General features: G+C 43.3%; 2 long non-coding RNA genes across 6 annotated transcripts in view; both read left to right on the forward strand.

The window, feature by feature from the left end:
- Positions 1-21,561, forward strand: part of LOC137474233 (uncharacterized) — a 243,070-nt gene that overhangs the window by 96,534 nt on the left and 124,975 nt on the right. The window lies entirely within an intron of this gene.
- Positions 1,391-20,682, forward strand: LOC137474214 (uncharacterized). Of its 5 annotated transcripts, XR_010999236.1 has the most exons (6): positions 1,403-2,473; positions 3,531-3,806; positions 4,199-4,271; positions 6,005-6,073; positions 6,560-8,128; positions 20,211-20,682. It is a non-coding gene; the product is annotated as an uncharacterized lncRNA (long non-coding RNA). The 5 variants fall into 5 exon arrangements; XR_010999237.1 differs by lacking the exon at positions 4,199-4,271 and having other exon boundaries at positions 3,531-3,737; XR_010999234.1 differs by lacking the exon at positions 4,199-4,271 and having other exon boundaries at positions 1,406-2,473.

The raw sequence follows: 21,561 nt of genomic DNA on the forward strand, positions 1-21,561 counted from the left end.
GTTGCTCAGACTACTGGACCAGTTCTTTAGAGATGACTGTTCTTGGTTTTTAAGAAACAACTTCACCTTCTAGGATATTTCAGGTAGAAACTTCTGAGCAGAGCCACTCACTGTAAAATAATGAGCACACAATTCTGAAAAACAAGCTGCAGTGATGTTTTATACAACCAAAAAGGAAGGGAGGAGAAGAAGAAAACAGCAATCGTGTCTGGATGCACCCACAGTATCACTATTGCACTGGCAATTATGCCAAGCCTGTACATTTTTTTTAAATATCAAGAAAAGGGTATTTTTTTTTTAATATCACATATCTTTAATAACACATTTCACACAATGGCTGTGAAATGTGATACACATTTCACACACTGGTAACACACACCTCTTGTCCTATGATGCTCTCATGCTTACATAAGACAGAGGGATGAAAATCTTGGAAGTGCCAGCTGCAAGAGAAGAGATTACTTTCCCCCTTATTCCACCACAGAGGAACCTGTGTTGGAATCTGCTAAACTGGAAACAGCTTCCACCTGAGCAATGCTGCTCTTACAGGCACCAGTCAGGTCAGAGCTGATTCCTTGCTCTGAGAAGGAGACAGAAGGCTCCACATCAGCAAGCTGCACACTCCCCGCAGCTGGCAAAGGAGCCAGGAGGAGCTCAGGGGGTCCATGACAGCATTTGACAAAAGAGCTGGAGAAGAGCTGGAGAAAGCCACCCTTGCTGTGAGCACAGACACCATTCCTGCTGCAGGTAGTGGAACACTAGGGCAGACTTTCTAGGGACACAAGGATTAGCCAGGACAGATAAAAATGGCAGTAACAGAAAATGAAATACAAGGCATTCCTTGCAAATTTAATTCTCCACTTAGTGATGCATGTCCTTTTCATTTGCCAGGCTGGCGCTGTCACCAAGGTCAATGCAAATGTGCTGTCAGCTGCAGGAAATTGGTGGCAAACCGAGCATTTCTGAATGTCCCCAGGATTTCTGATGGCCTCTGCAAAATCACACTGGGCTTCATTCTCTTGTCACAAGTCACACTTGTACAACTAAATCAATTTTTTTTCCGTTTAGGGAAGAGAAGACAACTCCATTAATCTGATTCTCTTATCCCAACTCCCAACCAACAGAAGGTCTCCCATACCGTGCTAAGACAGAGGGTTTGCTGGAATTTTAGAAGGGATAAGAACATCACTTCTCTGGTTCTCCTCTCCTAAAAGCACCCCAGCAGCTGAGATTATTTCTTCCCTGCAGTCGCACTCTCACCCTAAATGGCAGAGCTGGTCCAGTACCTATTCTCCATCAATGCTGTGCCAAAAGTTGTGCAGGCAGCTGTGGAACAAAAAAAAAAAAAAAAAAAAAAAAAAAAAAAAAAGTAGAGAACACTGGTAAAATATCACTTCTGAGAACCATCAGTTCTGTGAAATGTAAGAACATTGCTATTGCATCGTCTGCCAGCACCACGGCACTGCAGAAATCCTCCTCTCTGTAGAGAATGGGTGGGCTCCACCATCTGTCTCCTGAGCACTGCAGAGAGCACAACAACTCCCTCTGCACATGCTCTGGCACGCAGCAGCAGTGAGTGATGTCCCCAGCTCTGGCTCCGAGTGGGCAGATGCGAGCAAATAGGATTTATCAATTCATCACTGTGTTGCTTTTAGTTTTGCCTTGGTAAACTGCACTGAATTCCACTGAGCTAAGCTGGAGTAATACCTCAGAGACCTGCTCCTCCTTCCCTCACCCACACATGCCCCACTCCAACCACAGCTTTCACCCCATGGACAAGTGGGTTTGGAAGAAAACTCTTTTAAGAATGAAGCGCTGGCAGAGCAGACAGCTTGAGGAAAGTTTCTTTCTCAGTGAAGCCACCTCTTAAATGGACTGGGGAGCCAGAGCATCAAAGACCAGTGATAACACTCCGTACCATGAGAATGATTTTTGTTCCCAGACTCATTTCATCTCCTAGCAGAGGACAGGAAGTGTCACTTGTAGTTCTTGAATGGGGCAAGCACGGCAAACAACAGGATCCATGTTCCCCATCTCCCAGACAGGTTGATCCATTGCTTTATGGACCCTGTAATTATTTCTGAAATCCAGCATTCAGCCAGGTCAAAGGAGATGAGACTTGGCCACCAGGTCATCTTCCCTCCATCAAACCCATCCCAATGTAATGTGAGTGGAGGATGTCAGAGATGTCACATCTACCAAAGCTGCCGACTTTTCTCTTAGCAACCCTGACAGTTGCCAGGAAACTATGCCTTGCTGTTACTACGGTGACACAGGGGACCAAAGCCACATGCCACACAACACCCACCTGTCAGGGAAGGGGAGAAATGCTCACCCTAGCTCTCCCATCCCTTCACAGATGAGGAAAACCTCCACTCAAGCCACAGAAATTCCAGCAGTGTAAATCAGGACCAGGGTTCCTGCCACCTCTGGTCTAGAAAGGGCTTTGGCCACCTGTCCAGGCCACCAACAGGTCTGGTATTGCACTGCTTTCTGCCAGCACCCAGAGGGTCTTACTGAGGAGTGACATGAATCCTGAGGGAAGGTCTCAAAGGTGGCAGAGATATGTCAAGTGATCCAGAAACACCATCACCAAAACCCACCACACAGAAAAGGGAAGAAAAGCCCCATTCTTTGTCTCACTGGATGACACCACCACCTATTCTAGAAGAAGCAAGAACAGGGAGAGACTTTTTTTTCTTTTTTGCTGTTTACTTGGCACACTTCAGATCTCAAACAATACCACATAAAGCAGCAGGCCTATGTAAGTACCAACTCCTTCTGAGGAATCCAGTCAGGCTGTGGAAGATGGTGAGGACTACAGTGAAGGGCCTGGAGGTGAAGACACAAAAGGAGTGGCTGATGTCACTTGGTGTGTTCAGCTGTAGAAGAGCAGACTGAGGTCAGAGCTCACAGCAGTTCTGCAGCTTCCTCACGAGGAGGAGGGGCAGGCCCTGATCTCTGCTCTCTGTGACCAGGAACAGGACCCAGAGAACGGCTGGAGTTGTGTCAGGGGAGGGTTAGGGTGGATTTTAGGAAATGTTCTTCTCCCAGAGGGTGCTGGGGCACTGAACAGGCTCCCCAGGGAATGGTCACAGCCCCAAGGCTGCCAGAGATCCAGGAGTGTTTGAACAACACTCACAGGGTGGGATTGTTGGGGTGTCTGTGCAGGGCCAGGAGTTGGGCTGGATGATCCTTGTGGGTCCCTTCCAACTCAGTGGATTCTGTGATTCTATGACTGCAAGAGTCAAGACCCCACAGAAGCAGAGACAGACACACAGCCTCCTGCAGGATCCCACGGGGGATTGTCTGACCAGCCCAGGAGCTGCAGTTTTCCACTGTGCCACCACCTCAGCACAGCAAATGGACAGGATTCCAACCCCTTGCAAAGAATGGGAAGGAGGTTTCTTGCACCTCCCCCAGTCTGTTCCTGACCCCTGACACTGCAAACCTATGGTCTTCTGCAGAACAGAAACAGGATTCCAGCTCTGACTTTGCCAATGCGTTAACTCTGCCTTTTCCTGCCTCAGGAGGCACCAAGTGTCAGCCCAGATGGAGCCTTTCGGAAGAACAAACTAAGTCTCAGCTAAGTGGGAGCCTTGACACCAACACAGATTTCTGTCCCCTCTTAATAGAAGCTGGGTTTCCTTTCCTTGCTACAGAGGAAGAAAAAAGGCCTTAGATTCTTATCTCCTGGCCTAAAATTTGTGGAGTGTACCTCGCACTCCAAAGAAAATGTAGGTGGAATTGAAGATGGATGGGAAGACTGACGTATTGCCTTTCCCCCATCCCCAGCCTGTGTGGAGGTGAGCCAAGAGGAGCAGGGTGTTTCAGCTGAAGGGGTGGTGCAAAGTCCTTCCCTCCCGCAGAGGGAACAGCAGGGAATATTCTGCTCTCACTCCACGCGAAACAGCACAGCTCCTCACCACATCCCACCCAGCGGGTGAGGGCAGAAGTCTTTCAGAGCTGCCACTTTGCCACACATCAGAGCCAAGTGGATTAGTTCAGTAAGGGCAGATACTAAGCTCTCATCATCTTGTTCCAAGGGTACAGATTACTGCAATATGAGCCATGGGAAAAAAAAATACTTGAAAACCAGCTGACAACAAATCAAGCCAAAACATTTTTCTCAGAATGGGTAATGATAGAAAGAAAAAAAAAAAAAGAGAAATTATCACTTTTCTTTTTTTTTCACCAGTTCAGAAACTGATTAGAAATGTTTTGCTCCAAACTCTTAACAGAAAATACAGGCAAAAAATTTTCTGAAAGATGTAAGCACAAAGAAGCCATTTGATCTCTTGGTGCCATCCCTTTGTGTTCCACAGACTACAATTTCATCCATTCGCTTCTTCATTAAACACAATGAGAGATATTGAGCTAAAGCTTCTGCTTTCTGAAAGCCATCCAGTTTTGAGAACATCAAGAGGTGGTGATGCTTCCCTTGATCATGTCCTCCAGGGAATAACTACTGGATTCACATCAGGCCCTCATTTTCTGTTCTCTTACACACCAGTGACAAACTCTACATCACCTGGAGGGCACAGATATACAGTCATGCCATCCAGCCCACTCTACCAAAATTATTAGCACATTTCAGAGACAACCATCACTGGAGCCATTTATTATTTATCCAGCTCTGGAAGGTTATCAGCTCCCAGCTGGGATCATCAGAGACATTCTTCCTCCATCCTATCTGATTGAAGAGCAATGGAAATCCTGTCTGGGCTTTCTGACTGTGGGAATCGTGCCAGTTTGACCTCCCTTGGTGCTTCCAACAACCCTGTTTATGTAACCACAGAGCCATCCCCTGCCCTGGGGCAGTTGGCCAGAAGGCTGATGGTAGTCTGGAATTACAGTAAATTTAGATATGACGTATGTCTTCTGTTAGGAATTGGGAGTGCCTCCTTATGCCTGACATAAGCAGGCCTGCATGTGAGGTTTACAAAGCACATTACTGCAGGTCACCAGGCAAATCAAGGCCGGGACTTTCTGGAGAGACTAGGAACAAAGATCCAGGTTAAAGCCAATGAGAAAGAATTTGCTGCTTCTTCTTGGTGGGTCCCAACCCAAACAGACAAACCCAACATTTAACTGGAAGAACTGAATCCCAACCAGGGAGCAGTAGAACTGGCGTTTAGATGCTGATTTGAGCTTGCTCTGTTGCTTAAGGCAGGCTCAGTAAGGAAAAAACCTCTTAGTGAGAAAAATTCTTGAACAGATTCCCTGTGATTCACTGTGTTCCTTGCTCCATCTGTTTCCCTTAATATCCAATGTAGCTACACATTAACCTCACATTTTAAGAATGAATGATGAAGGCTGTAGCCAGCATTATAGTCTGCAGTGAAAAGGCTCCATAAGGCCAAGCTAAAAGAAGTTAACACTTCTAAGTGGTGTCTTTCAGTGTAAACCTGTCAAACCCTCCCAGCAGTACAACCCTGGAACACTAACCTGTGTTAGTGTGGCAACTGCTTCTGATGGGTTCCCATTTTTTAGTTTTTTTCTTTATTTTCCCCAACCTTTATTTCCTATTTTTGAGGCGATTCTCAAGCCAGGGACTCTCAGCCTCTGGGACGTTCTGTGAAAGCAGTGGTCACCCTTTTCTGGTTTGAGTTGGCTGTGCAAGCCAGGCTTGACACAAGCTGTAGGGAAGGAGTTACTGAGGTGCTTTGCAGCACAGCACAGTCCTCAGGAGAGGTTTTAGCAAGGGCAGAAACTCACAGAAGGCATTTTTAATGTCCTCCTCTGCTACATGAAAGGGAAATGCTTCTAACACAGCCTGCCCACCCCCTCTCCTCCAGCCTGTTTCTTACCTCACACAAGTCCAGAAATCCCCCAACTTCCCCAAGCTAAGATGGGAGGGAATTCTGTGACATTCAGGAATTTTGCCCCCCAAAAAAACCAAAAACCCGTGCATTTTTAGGTGGTTAAATCAAGAATAGGGCTCAGTCCTAATTTTCACAGGAAATATCCTGTCCACGATACTGTGTGTTTCTCACCAACCCAGGGCAAGGGAGCACAATGGAAAATCATATAGAGAAATCATGTTGGGATCTTCATGGATTGGCAGTGAAAGGTAACAGATGGCCTGCAAGAAGGATGGCGAGGGACTTTTTACACAGGCCTGGAGTGACAGGACACGAGGGAATGGCTTCACACTGACAGAGAACAGGTTTAGACTGGATATGAGGAAGGAATTCTTCCCTGTGAGGATGGTGAGGCCCTGGCACAGGTTGCCCAGAGAAGCTGTGGCTGCCCCATCCCTGGCAGTGTCCAAGGCCAGGCTGGATGGGGCTCTGAGCAAGCTGGGCTAGTGGAAGGTGTCCCTGCACATGGCAGGGGGCTGGAATGAGATGATTTTAAATGTCCATTCTATGGACAAATTGTGCTCTCCCTTTTCTATCTCCAAGTTATACTTGGAATAAGCTGAATTTCACAAAGCAATGTTCCAGCTTTGTGTTATTAAACAAAACATCATTGTGCCATTGGATCTGCCACACAAACAGACTCCCTCCAAGCAAGTTCTTATTCTCATTACCATCTGTGATGTGTTTAATCACAGGGAGGTTCATTTCTCTGAAATTCAGGCATTTGATTTGGCTGTCCTAACCTCCAGAGGTAATGAACAGAACCAGAGACTTCCAGGATGCACCACATCTCCATCACAATGGGGACAGCTCTCTACACCAGTCAACTCCTGCTCCTTGTTTCTGGGTATCATGGGAGTTATCTTGCTCAGAATTATGTCTATGTCTTTGCTGTTGATGTCTACACATAAATGAAGTAAATCCTCTTCCAGTTGCCTCTGAGACTGTAAAGGAGCGGTCCAATCAGCTTTGCATCCATGAAGTTATAATTAAATGGTTAATGTGACACGGGCTGATATCCCTGACTCTTTGGAGATTCAGGAGTTTAAGGTTCTACTCAGGACATTTCAGATCTTCCCAGCCTAATGCCCATGTCTTGAAAAAACTCAGATTGCCAGGATCAACCACTTCATAATGATTTGTGTAGGAGAAAGGATTTCTACATATTCAGTTTAAATTAATGTCACTATTAGGCTGCTATTCCTTTATCCCAACTCTTGCCACACAATGCAATTATTATTGTTTTGGCAGCATCTTCCCTGAAACAACAAAGTACCCAGAGCCTGGAGCGGGGCCTGATATCTGCCTGTCATCTCATCACAGCTGCTGGATATTGATTATCAGCCAATTGACATCCTCCCAGTTTTATTGTCTTGTTAAGGAGTTTATCATAAGATCTGTCTGACAATCCAAAAAGACTTCATTAGCATAGCACTAATAACTGAAGACTTTGGATGAGTAATAAAATACAAGACATGAATTTCTTATCACTCCTTCTTCCTACTTCCCTCCTGGCATGACAAAGCACAGTAGATGATGATGATGCCTCACAAATCTGTTTCCCTTCTCCACCCCAGAGACTCTATCTGATAGTACCTAATTTTGATAAGGAAAAAAATGCTGAAAATAAGGGTGGAAATCAGAAGAGACAGCCTTGTTTACTGGTATTTCTGGAAGTTAATCCTATCCAGTCTTTCTGTAGTCTTGGAATGTATCAACCAGAAAGATTAACCTCCTCGCAGAACTATTGTGCAAGTACACCTGCTTTGTCTCCTCCTAGTCCCCAGGAAGGGATGGTATCACACAAATCCTATTCAGCAATTTCAAATTAAATTTGAACCCTTCAAGTCTGGGGATGATCACCAGAGCTCCATAAGAGCATTTCACTTGTTAGAGCCAATATTCCACACAAGCAACACGCTGATTCAGCTTTGTGGAATAACCTCAGCCAGGTGCGATTCAGTTCAATTTATAAAGGAAAAAACTTGAATCTACCCACTCAGAGCACAACAGGGCATAAACTTTGGATGAGAGTCACCAAGAAATCTTTGCAAAGCTTTCCCTTTGATTTCTTTGAATAGAACAGAATAAAATCAGCAATGCACTTGGAGCAACCTTGAGGTAGAAGGGAGGAAAAGATTTCCAGAGCGCTCAGGGTACAAATGAAACACCAGCAAGCTCTGATTCTCTAAAGCAAGACAAAAATCACATGACAAGCTGCTCCACACAGTGACACAAAGGCATGAAGTCTTATCACTGAAAAGGTGATGCCAGATATAGAGTACTATACTAATAAAAGTCAGACAATGTAGATTTAATTCTCTCCCTTGGAAACAAAAGCCTCTTTTGTTAAAACTACTACCCCGAAATGTGCTGCAAGACATAGATATATCCATATAAAAACCCTATAAAGGTTTTATAAAACATCTAATAATTTAAGAACTATTTAAGATTGATTAGCTAAACATCTTAATAATTTAAGAGCTATTTAGTATATAAATACACCCTTCACTAACAAAAGGGGAAGGTTTCAAAAGCAGAGCAATTCTTTGTCCCACTCTTCCTGAAAATGAAACAGATTTTTCTCAGGTGAACTGTTGCTTCTTCAAAAAACTTCTGATAGGACAGTAATACACCAAGAAAAAATAGTAGCTGAACTGGTAAAACATTATAATTTTTTTATCAGTTATCGGAAAATGAACAAGAAATAAACTATCTTTGAATGTATCTTTTTACTTTGAAGGCATCCTTGGCATCTTGCTTTGTTATTTTCTGTTTGAATTCCAGCTAGTGAAGACCAAAATGACTTTACATGCAAATGTCAGTTCAGAACATAGGGTCTTAAATAAGGTCAAGGTACTTTCAGATTCTCAAAGGCATCTAACTCTCAACCAATTAGCTCCAAGCAACTTTTAAGCAACCTGAGAGACTTTGGAGTCGTCATATAGCACTTGGACAGTTTGAAATTTAAACCATTTTGTCTTGCATTGGATTTTATGCTCTTGGATGCTTGAAACACTTTTGAAGACCAATCTTACTGATGGAATTGAGGCCTTTAAAGATGCAAAGGGCAACACAGCCACTGGACTTTCAGAAATGAGTATTTTCTTTCCTCTGTATAAGAGTTGCCTAGCTAGAGACCAAGGGCAGCAGCAGTAAAGTCCTATTCCCACAGACTGGGATAAGAACAGGAATGATTATTAGACACAGATTATACAGGAACAGTGGATTTGACTATGATAAACCCTGATTCTTCCAGATGCTTCTAGTCCAAGGTAAAGAGCTCTGACCAACCCTGAAAGGGAATGGGCAAGACTAAAGGACCTAATTGTGGCCTTTCAGGGCTTGAAGGGAGGCTGCAGGAAAAATGGAGAGACTATTTACAACAAATTACACTCCCAGCCCAGCTCCTGCAAGGCAGAGAAGTTCTGGTGCAGGAGAAGTACAGGGAGTCACAGCCTTCCAAGCCAACAAGATAAGCCCCAGGCAGAGCATATCTTGTTTTCTTTCCCAGCCTCCAGAAGCCTTCCCTGGAAGGGAAAGAAGACTGACCACTTCTGCAATGTGTCTTTGAAAGCTGGATGTCAAATCCTCCCCCTTCCTGCCAAATAGAGACATTTTCAGAAGTCACATTCAGTTTCCCAACTCTTACATGTGTTCATCCTGCTCACAGGATGATATTTAGCTCCCCATATTTCTTCCCCTCTCGCTGGCCTGTCATCCAAGGGTGTGATTAGTTCATCAAAAGAATGAAGGGCAGTCCAACCTGCCTGAAGAGAGGTGATGGAAAATAGAGTCCTTGCTAACAAGAGCAGCAGGACAAGGGTCACATATTGGTAGAGGTGATGAAAGCTCTTGCAGGTCTTTTCAGTGTGGCTTTTGCTATGAGAGTGAAGAGATTTGCTGGCCCTGAAGCAGGGAGAGGACACAGATGCTGTTTTGTTCCGTATCAGTCACGGATTCTGGTCACTTGTGTAAGTTAATACTCTCCCAACTTCTTTTAGGCTCATTACAGCTCTTCTTCTGTTACAGCTTGGCAGCACAGTTCTGCCTTTCTTTTCACAGGGAGAACACGCTGCCTTCTGCCCCTAACAGGCACACGGGCAAAGGGCAGATTTTAATCTCTGGATCTGCACTGGTGGTTCTAGCTCAGGTTTATTATCTGTGTAGAAGAGGAAGACAACAATCTCAGGAATCTCTCCCATTCAGAGCCAGTCTAAGGCTCTGTTTGTGCTGATGAGAAAATATCTTTTCACGACTGTTCTCAAACAGGGCCATCTCCAGCCATTTTCTGCTGAAAACAAGAATGTGTAAATAGGGAAGGAAATAAGGACTTGATTCTCTCTATCCAGGTGAAATAAAAAAAAATTATAACTGTATAAAACAGGCGAGTCCCTGGTGCTGTTGAACTCTCTTTTGAAAGTTTGTTCCCACCACAATTAGACTTTGGCTGTTGTTTTTCAGGGCAATAGCACCAGAATAATTGCCCAGAGTGTTGCTTCAGAAATTAATTCAGTCTCAGGGATGATGACAGGTTTTGAGATAGCCAAGCAAACAACATGCTGAAGTACTGCCCATACTGTGCAGTGCTGTGAGTGCCAGCATTTAATCAGTTGTGATGAAGGGGAAATGGTAGAAGCACATGTTCTGCTTCCCTGTTCAGCTCCTGAAGCACTCTGGCTACATCCAGAGCAGCAGTACAAGAAGCCACCACTCTAAGGTGAAAGGTGGCTTCTTGTATGGAAGGCCTCTGCTTCTTTATCCACTCAAGAACTCTTTCACTTCCAAAAGAATGTTAAATGAAGGAGGAATTTGTAAACAAGAACATGCAGAGACCCAAGCCAGGTGCATAGGAGAGAGAGAGGCACTGGGAAAGAACAAAAGCCACCCATTGATGGGACCACCAAGGATCATCAGGCACAGTTTTGGAGAGGAATTTGTAACTGATAAGAAAGAGGAAACAAGAGGAACAGGACAACTGAAGATATTTGAGGGGAGCCTGAGAGACTGGACTTAAGGAACATTTAGTGGGTCAGGGCAAAACAAGAGGGAAAGAAAAAATAGGACATGAAAGGATATAAAGAAGGGTCAGTCAAATGAAACCCCTCACTGATCAGTGTATTTGGCTGAACAAGCCTGCACCCAGTCACTACAGTCCATCCTATGTTTTTATTAAAGCCACTTAAAATAGTCTTTAAAAGTATTTTAAAGCCTTTTGCTGTCTTTCTGTACAATTTCACAGTCTGTCCCATGTGTGGGAATGTTCTAAGGACAAGGTCCCAGCTACTGGGGACAGGAACTGACACAAACCAAATAGAAAGCATTTTGGAAAGGTTAAGTAGGGTGAAATGTCTCTTTGTTTTCTTACCTCAAATCTACTTTATTGCAAGTCAAATTTCCCCTCAAAAAATTTTTTTTTCAAATGCTCTCATGTGACAGTTCCTGAAGCAACCCTCAACAAATTTAGTTGCTTAAATACAAAATGTTTCAAGTTGTAAAGACTGTATTTAAAGAGAAAACAGATGATCTTTTGGGTCAACCCTAGACAGCAGGCGTTGTTTTCTATAAGATGGTCTGTATATATTCTATAAATATAACTACAGACACACTAAGGTAGCATTAAAAAAAAAAACAGAAAATTATAATAAAGGTAATATCACATTCTAAATTTTTTCAGAGTCCTTATTACAAGGCAAATAATCTCTCCTGAGCAGCAGTGGGAAAGGCAACAAGTTTTTCCTATGAACACATTACAGCAGGAATGGTTTAGCAGCAGTCTCTCTGTTCCTGGGTCTCTGTTGAGAGATGCCTGATTTGAACACTTTTCAGTCAAGAAAGAGAGAAAAAAATCCCTCCACAGATATGGTTTTACAGAGGCATAATCCCATATAAAGTAAAAGCCTTAATTTCACAAGGGAAGCAGATAAGGAAGCAATGCCTAGAAAGGGTTTAAACAGAGAGGCTTGAATAGATTCCCCAATTCCCGTTTATATTGTGCATTTCTGGCCAGAGAAACAGGTGCAGGAGCTCCTGAAACCTGGAGTCCATAAGGTTTTCTCATCACCATGTAACTCCACCCCAGCCTTATTTTGTACTTTTTTCATGAAGCCAACCCTTTAGCGTCTCTAAAATTTGTTGCCATAATTTTCTGTTCTGAGATCTTGTGGAGACAGGAAACCTTCAGAGGCAATCATACACTAATGCCAGCATCAATCGGCAACCACATTAGACAACAAAACCTCTTCCAATATGTCAATACAATAAACAGTGATCAAATTCCACTCAGTGCAGGCCACGAAGCCTTGCCTATACTTCCTCATGATTTTTACATGACATGCTTAAATTTATGGGAACTGTCCTGCTCCATTTCTAAAGAAAGGAGTCAAAGAACTGTGGGTATTCAACTAAATAAGCAGGAAAGACAATTCCCTCTCTTCCCAGGGACAAATGCACAGCCATATCATCAAAAAAAAAATGGATAATAGTAATTTCTGGGTTGCTTCAATTTTAATGCAAATCCAGCAGCAGGCAGGCTCAGTTATGGTGGAACAATGCCTATGCTTTGCTGTGACCAAGATCTCTCAGATTCATTTCAGACATGGCCAAAATGAACTTCTTTGGAGGGAAAAAAATGCTGCTTATAAGTGAAAAAGCACATTTAAGGAGCTGCACACCCAGCACTCCCTGGCACAAGCCAGGCCACCACAACTTCTGGAGCTGCACATTCCCTTCAGGAGCCTCTCTTGCTCTGTCCTTCAGAAATCCAGCATTCCCTGAATCCTGGGGAGGGAGAAGGTTGAACTTCATGATGGAACAGATTGTAATTTTGGCTGCTTAAATACAAATCTCATTTATTATGAAGGTAGCTTTTCCACAGAGATAATGGCTGTGCTGAAACTGTTATAAAACCTGCCATCCATTCTCTTCAGGAATCTTTACCAAAGGACCAGGTATCCTGTTGGAATTTGACTTATATAGATGCCAGTGGCTCTATGGTAAGTCACTAACCTTTTCCCAGCCTGTTTGGTTTTTGGTTTTGGGTTTGTTTTTTTTTTTTTTGTTTTTTTTTTTTTTTTTTTTTTTAGATCTGTTTACCAGCATATTCCACAATTCCAGTTTCCTCCAGTGACATGAGGAAGTTTCTCTAGGATGCCATCAGCATTCCCTAGTCTACAGAGCCCAGGAACTTCACTGGTAGCATATTTCTTGCATTAAAGAAAAAAGAGAGCTCAGAAAGCTAAATTATCTAAAGCTATCTCCACAAATTGAGCACAGGAGTTTTTATTTCAGAAGTAAATACTCTAAAATCCAATTTCATCTCCCACCAAGATTTCTATGCAATATTAATATGCCTAACAGATTTTCCTAGTATTGCTTCCAGTTCTTATCTTCCCTACCACTGCACTTTTTCTTTATAGAGTTATTGCTTATAGTGAAGAAACTTCTGCCACATGGAGCCTAAAAAATAATGTTTTCATTCCCAAAGGCCTTTTGGTAATATGGTAATACAAACAATAAAGGCAAAATTGCCCTGTGGAGCTTTGCAATACAATATTACCCACCCACCCCAAGAACTTACACCATAACTCTCTTTTTCCTAATGCTAGTATTCAGGAGAAACACAGAAATGACAGAATTTAAAGCAAAAAGACAGATGATGCAGAAATTTGTCAGGCAGCCCTTCTATATGTTTGTTACACCTTCTCATCCTACTTTTCTTCTTCCCAGCTTAACTCATTTGCTTTGAAATTCTTCCTTCTGCTGGATTCTGTAGCATGAATCTTGATCATTTTTAGAACAAACCAGGCTCAATTCATTTTAAAAACAAGGGTTTCTGTCCCACAAGACCTTGTGGGACCCATCTCCACTGTCTGCGGTCTGCAGGACAACTCACTTCACTTCCACTTCACTGCACTTCAACTTCCAACATTCCCATTCTGTGTTACTGCAGCATTTTTTGTGGGATCTCTCAGAAATTCCTGCCCCACCAATGCCTCAGGTTTTAGCTTTTATATTTTTCAGATTCTGTGCTGCTTTAGTGTGGGGGTCTGGGCTTCATATAAGATGATAGTAAGCTCTCTTCACAGAGTAGGGAGACAAAACAATTCCTTCTCTAGCTGGGGACCAAGGACAGCCCATCCAGATCTCAGGCCCAAGAGCATAAACAACAGTGGACTGAAGAGAGAAAAACAAGAAGGATGGGAGTTCATGGGCTAGATTTGTAATTATACAATTAACTCCAATATACAAATGGACCAAAACTTATAAAAGTGTGAGACCCTGTGACCAGTTCTCCATTTTTGTGACCATTTTGGGTTCACCTGGGGTGTAGTACTGGCTGGGCTCTTGTGCTGCTCAAGGTGGATCTGTTGAGGCCTCCTAATAAATGCCTACTTTATTCTTTAACTCCATCTAGCCTCTGTTCTAGGCCAGCCTTCACAAGGCATCACCACCACTACACACGTAGCTCTGCAGTGCTTGCACATTCCTTGAGCATTCCCATTGTACTTCAAAGCATCTCCCAGTCACTCCCCAGAATTCCCTCAGCCCACCTTCTCTGGAGCCAGTAAAACACTCACTGCCAGGCACTGAGCTCCTTCATCTTGCCAGAGAATGTGGGAAAGGGCAGGATCGGTGTAGGAGCTAAAATGGAACTGAGCACTGAATAAGCCAATGTCACATTTCAAAAACTGACTCTCTCCAAACATAGTTTCTGCTGTGTATGTAAAAGGTATTAAATATGTGAAAGAACTTAGCCCCCATCAAGGGACAGGAGACCCAATCCAACAGAGCTATACTGAACTCTGAGGTTTCTACACTGAAGTTCCTCTCAGTTCCTTCTCCAGGAGATGATGTCAGTGCTGTTGGACAGGTGGATTACATGCAAAGGCTGCAGGCCAGGGTTTGCTCATCCTCTGATTTTGTCTCAGCATTTTGCACTGAAACAGTGTCATCTGGCTCAGGGCTTGCAGGTGCCACGGGGGGCAGGCAGGCAAGCCCAACTCACCTTAACTCACCCAACCTCCTCCCAAAATCCTGAGCTTTGTGCTGAATTGGAAATAAAACCAGCTCACAGAATCACAGGATAGGTCAAGTTAGAAGGGACCACAATGGTTGGTTTTATTTTTTAAACAGCTAATTCAGGAGATCTCTAAAGCTTATTATAAGGATATCCTGATAGTTACACGATAAATTTTGTTTACAGCAATATTATTGTCTGGACTAGAATTGGACTGCTATGCATTTCTACCTCTACTTTTAGCAATGTTTTTAGATTTTCTTAAGAAGGACTCCACTGTTTTGGACTGGAAATGTAGGAGTCCATAGCCTTTAAGGAAGAAGGATACATGAATTATAGCAGGACTCACAAAAGTTCGGTGTCCAAATGCTGAGTGACTCAAAATGGGGAGGAAGGGGGTGCAGTGGAGCACTGACACACTTCTAAAGGCTCAGAGGAACCACAGCACATTTTTCCTGTTAATGGCTAGCACTTGTCCACGGTATTCAGAGCATACATAGGATCTAAAGAGCAGCCAAGAACTGTTTCCTAAGCACTGCTAGAATCAGTTGTATTCATGGTGCAAAACAGACCAGTGGAATGACATTCATCACTCTATAGGAAAATTTAACATATGAGGATGCCTATCCTAAACCCTGGGACAGTACCTGGGTGTCTGGCCTGGCATTCCAGAGATATGGAATTTGATGCTGCCCTTTTAGTTGACAGGACTCCTGTGATTTTCAGGTTCAGGATACCAGAGTGATGCCACCAGGGTGCTTTTAGTTCAAGATACTGAGAATTGTATGGCATCCTCCTCCCTCTTGCCATTTTCCAGTCATTCCCACATCAGAGGGAAGCTTTGATGCAACAAGGATCACAGGCAAAAGGCTGGTGAAGTCCCAGGTGGAAGAAGGTCAGTGCAATTAGACAAAATCCTTCTTTGTAACTCACAATGTTTTCCCTAAGTAAATTATTACTAATTTGATATACCAGGAAACACAGCTGATACTTTTGAAGGAAAAACAAACAAACAAACAAACACACCTCTGTTCATGAAGACACAGCACTACAGGCCACAGAAAGACTAAGCCATGCTTAAGGACCAGCAATATTAATGGATTATTGGAGCAGCTGAATTTGCCCCAGGGCCACATGTTCTCTGAAAGGTGCACAAACCAAGTAGGCATCACAAAGGATGTGAATGGACAGACAGAAAAAGTAGTAGAGAAGGAAATCTCTGTTTAAAGACAGATAAATGAATGATATGACTGCTAGCAGCATATTTTCTTAAGGTTACCCATCAAAAATTATGAAGAAATAGAAGTCATGTCACCAGCATAGACAAATATCACAGAATAGGTGAATTTAGAAGGGACCTCAGTGAGTCATCTGGTCCCACCTCTGTGCTCAAGCAGGGTCAAAGTATGTAGCCTAGACAGCAAGAACAACAGAAGCTTGAACAAAAACCATGTCTCAAACAATGCTTCAAACCTTTTAAATGTGCTTTTGGGCATGACTCTCACAGCTTTAAAATGAAAAAATACACATACGCACACTTCCAGCCTTGGGATAACTTGACAAAACCCAGAATTCCACTTAATTGGAGTTTGTGGAAGATCATTTTTGAAGAGGCAGCTTTTGTCCCCTCACTACTACAGACCAAATGTTCCATTCTTTCCTCATCCAAATTTGAGATAGAGATGGATTCATCTTCCTTACTCCCTGTTGTGTAGAACAGGTTGTCCACAAAGTGGAAAAGCCTTCTGGAGTCTTTATTAGGAAAAAAAAAAAAAAGGGACAGAAGCTGACAATTAATAACAGTACACTCCTGGAGTGACAATGACTGTGGCTTGTCCTCCGAGTTATTACTTTCCCACCCCCTATTCAGATCTAAAATTCATGCTTTTCTGTTTGTGAGCTTTCCATCTGTTGCAAAGACAGCAAGAAGGAATATTCCACATGCATTTCTGCATTTCTCCCGCCATGGAAGAAGCACGAGAGGAGCTGATATTCCTGTATTTCTGTGCAGCAGCATCCAAAGGCTTCCCTTGGGATCAATATTTGCTGGGCTGGGTTCTCTGTCAGTGCAGAGGACTTCAAGACCATGCTGTTTACAGCTTCAGGCAAAAGCAAGTGCAAATGTCTGTGATAAACACTCCTGGACTTAAAATGTAAGCATTAAGATCCTTGAGACTTCAGAGTGATGCAGAAGTGGGGCCAGCTGAACAGAAAGAGAGTCTTGGGCTCTTTCTCAGATAAAATATTCTAACCAACCATCAGCACCTCTCCTTCCACACACACTTGCTTCCTACCTCTGTGCATCCGTGGGGGACAGCAGCATTCCTTGCTAGGTAAAAAAAAACCTTTTTTGTTATTCCATAACATAGCACTCTCATTTTCCTTAAGGCAGAGAGAAAAAACAAACAAACAAACAAACAAACAAACAAAAAAAACACAAAAAAACCACAAAAAAAGAAAAACCCAAAAAAACCCCCAAAAAACCCAAAACCCTCCCCCCAAAACAAGCCACCCAAACAGCTTCACAGCTATTACTGATACACCTTGAGCAGTGTGAGCTTAGAGGATGAACATTAAGTTTATTTTCACTGATGACATAAAAAGGAAAACCCTGAACAGTCCAATAGGGAAAACAGTGGAAACCCATTGATGTAAGAATGTAGGAAGTACATGAGCCACAGAACCTGGGAGTCTGCTGAGACCCCCCTGCAGGGCTGCATCCAGCCCTGGGATCCCAGCACAGGAAGGACAGGGAGCTGCTGGAGCCAGAGCAGGGACACCAAGGGGATCAGAGGGATGGAGCAGCTCTGCTGGGAGGAAAGGCTGAGGGAATTGGAATTGTTCAGCCTGGAGAGGAGAAGGCTTTGGGGTGACCTCATTGTGGCCTTGCAGTGCCTGAAGGGAGCCCACAGGAAAGATGGAGAGAGACTCTGGACAAGGGCATGCAGTGACAGGACAAGGGGGAATGGCTTCACACTGACAGAGAGTGGGTTTAGATTGGATATTGGGAAGAAATTGTTCCCTGTGAGGGTGCTGAGGCCCTGGCACAGGTTTCCCAGAGAAGCTGTGGCTGCCCTACCCCATGGCAGGGGGTTGGAACTCAATGGTCTTTAATATCCCTTCCAACCCTGGCCATTTTGTGATTCTATGAATGTTGAAGAAATACTGATTTTCTGTAGAGGCATTAAAAACACTGGGGAAATGGTTGCCTGCATCTATGTGTTGTGCATGCTTTAGGAGACAGGGACTGACTGCACATAAATCTACTTGCTGTGAACTCATTTTACAGCACCAGAAAACCCAGCAGGATTTGTTTGTCACATACATGGGTGTCCTTCTGGTTGCCGAATCACATCCAGCTCTTACACAACAAGAACTTCAGATTAACCTTCATGGCTGTGATGGTGCATATTGGACTACACTTCCCCAGACACATTTTCTTAATGGCCTCCCAGTCCTTTGTTAGGAGATTAGTGCAAGCAAGTATTCTCATGCCTTCATCTGTGTGAGGCCACCTCCCTCACGGAAGCCACCAGCAGAACTTGGTGATTACCAGGCTCAGTGCACCAAAGGGCAAGAGAAAAAAATAACCCTGCAGAGGGTTAGAAAGCCAAATTGCCCATTCATAGGCAGCAGAACAACCCCTTACATCCAACTGCTCAAAGATACAACCCCTCCATTCCATACACAAGCTAGCCCACATCTACACTCACACGTTCATTCCTCCTCAGACACAGTGGCACACAGATATATTTTGCTCCTGTGGGTGCTTGTTACTACTAAATTGCAAAGCATTAGTGGACTTTCCTCCCACCTCCCTATCTTTGAGAAAAATACTTTTTTTCTTTGAAAGAAGTGCTCTCTTCCACCTCAATCTGGTGTATTTTTGATAAATCATGTAGCTCAGCCCTCTTATTTTTTAACTTGATAGACTCATTTCCATAGAGATCTCTGGAAGGCCAGAGAACAGAACCATCACACTCCCCCCTTCTGCTATCATCACTTGAGTCTACAGTGCTTTTTTCCACATTTTCTTTCCATCCTTTCTCTTGTTGCACTTGTGCTTGACGAGAAACTCATGTTTATCACTACTGCACTCCTGACTCATCCAAAATGTGAGATCCAACATAACACAATTCATGAGAAGGGAATTAGAGAACAGAGAAAACGATGTCACCCTCTTCATCTCACCACCCACTCCATCCCAGGTCCTTCTGTGGCCCCAGCTGAAGCAGTAATTGAGCACTTCAGTGCCCATCATTTGGTGGATCTATCCCTAAAAAACCCCATACAGCAATGCATTAATTTATCTATTTAAATTAGCAATGAGCCATCAAGCACAAGCCAAACAGAACTCTGATATTTACACAGAGACCAAAGAAATGAAAAACATACTTAAAACCTGAAAGATGATTCTGAAATACCACTACATCAATTGAATCACAGCTCTTATGCAGATGTTTCAAATATTGTGCTCTAGAGCTTCCCAGGTACTTCATTGGTCATCTGGGCCTGCTCAAAGGCACTGGCATTCCTCACAAGGCTGAAAATCTGCATCAGACCTGTACCTAATCTCTCACAGATTTTAGAAACTGGGGGTTGGATTTATCCTGGTTATCTCCAGTGATTTATGGACCCACCGAACTACTCAGCCCAGTGGTCTGAACTCCCATTACCGTCACTGGGGTCAAACTGGTATTTCTGCAGCACAAGCCACTTACTATCTGGTCAACATTTAAGGCTGTCCATGAATCATACCCAGCAATTCCTTCTCCTCTCAACTGACTGTGAAAAACCAGAGTGAACCAAATGCAGTGCTCATAGTCTAGGAAGGAGATCATCCCTTGCTCTGAGCAACCTGGCCCAGTGGGAGGTGTCCCTGCTCATGACAAGGGCATGGAATGAGATGATCTTTAAGGTCCCTGCCAAACCAGGCCATTCCATGATTCTATTATTAAGTAATGTTAATTGCCGTAATAGTTGAGTGCTAATTTGTAGCTTGGCTCCCCATTACCATTCACAAGGCACACAAAAATGGGACCCCCAAAACTGGAACCCCCAAGTAGTACAGAGAAGGGATACAAAAATTACTTCAGAGACTCTTTGAGAGAAATATAAACAAGATTAATGCTTTCTCTGTCATTTATTCTCCCAAAACCAAAATCAATGTGATTCTGCTGCCCTGGCCAACTCAGATCCTCAGGTATTATATATTAGCCAGATAAATACAAATATATACACAAATAACTTTCTACCCACTTTGCAACTCTGACTGCATCTGTAACTATGATTTTTGGTTGGTTTTATCTTTTTTTTTTTTTTGGCAGACTTCAAGAAGCCAGTGAATGTCACCAAATGCTTTCACAAATTGTTTTAACAAGCTGGATTCTGATCTGTCAAAGGCTTAAAAAGGTAGATCATCAGCAGGAAGAAGTGGATCATGGTGCTGCTGAAGAACAGTACTAAAAGCCAAAAAGAAAAATACACAGAGCAACCAGGCTGATGATGCAGCCACCAAATGAGTCTTCAGCCAGGTTCTGTAGGAGGCTATAACAACCTTATCATCTCTGAAAATTGGAAACACCAGAAAGATCCTAAACCATATCCACCACTATCTACATCGTGCGGCATTACAGAGGCAGACTCTCAAGTAAGGAAGAATAATGACTATCTCCAGGCATTTGGGATTCTCACAGGACAGACACAGGATGGAGAATTTAAATGGAAATCTACAACTAAAACCGAAGCATTTAAATGCAAAAAATGACACAAGTGTCAGTAAAAATGTCCCAATAGTAAGATGTGGAAAACAGCCCCTTGAGAGGTATGAAATAATAGAAAAAGCATTATACAAAGCAGTCTTCTCTTAAAAGGAAGAAAAGAGGTTTAAAGAAATGTCTAATGCAGGGATATAGGTCAGGTTGTTATTTATAAAATGGTGATTCTTGTAATTTTTTCCAGTATATTCCTAAAATTTATCTTTCATCAGTGACAGCAGCAGAGTGAGTGGTACAAGAGTCCCTTCAGGCTTCTGTTCTGCAGAACTGTACAGAGAAATTAGGAAGAAATTAAAGAGTTAAATGCAGTCACCGTCAGCAGAAGCTTTTCCCAAATCAGACCTTGTGTCAATACACTGAGAAGACATTTAGGGGGTTATTTTCACTGTTGATTACAGAAAGGCTGAAGTTATTAGGGACCTCTGGAGATCACCTGGTCCAACCCCCTGCTCAGGTAGGGCCAGCCACAGCTGCCTACCCAGAATCATGGACAGTCAGATTTGGAATATCTCCAAGGATTAAAACTCCAAAACCTCCCTGGGTAACTTGTGCCAGTGTTCAATCACTTGGAAAAAAAACCCAAACAAACAAAAACCCAACAAAACAGCAACCAAAAAACAAGTTTGTATTCTAGTTTGTGCCCATTGCCTTTGGTCCTGTGGCTGGGCACCATGGAAAAAAGCCTGGCTTCATCTTATTTACCTAGTCCCATCAGATAATTCTACACCTTGGTAAGATCCCCTTGAGATCTCCCAAGAGTTACAGCGCCCTCCGCTTTTTCTCACAGCAGAAAAGCTCCAGTCCCCTCATCAGACTCTCTCCAGCACATCCATGTCTTTCTCTTACTGGGCTCCCAGCACTTAACACAGTTCTCCAGGTGTGGCCTCACCAGTGCTAAACA

This window comes from Anomalospiza imberbis, chromosome 5 (genome assembly GCF_031753505.1).
Source record: "Anomalospiza imberbis isolate Cuckoo-Finch-1a 21T00152 chromosome 5, ASM3175350v1, whole genome shotgun sequence".
In the NCBI taxonomy this organism is placed as follows: domain Eukaryota; kingdom Metazoa; phylum Chordata; class Aves; order Passeriformes; family Viduidae; genus Anomalospiza; species Anomalospiza imberbis.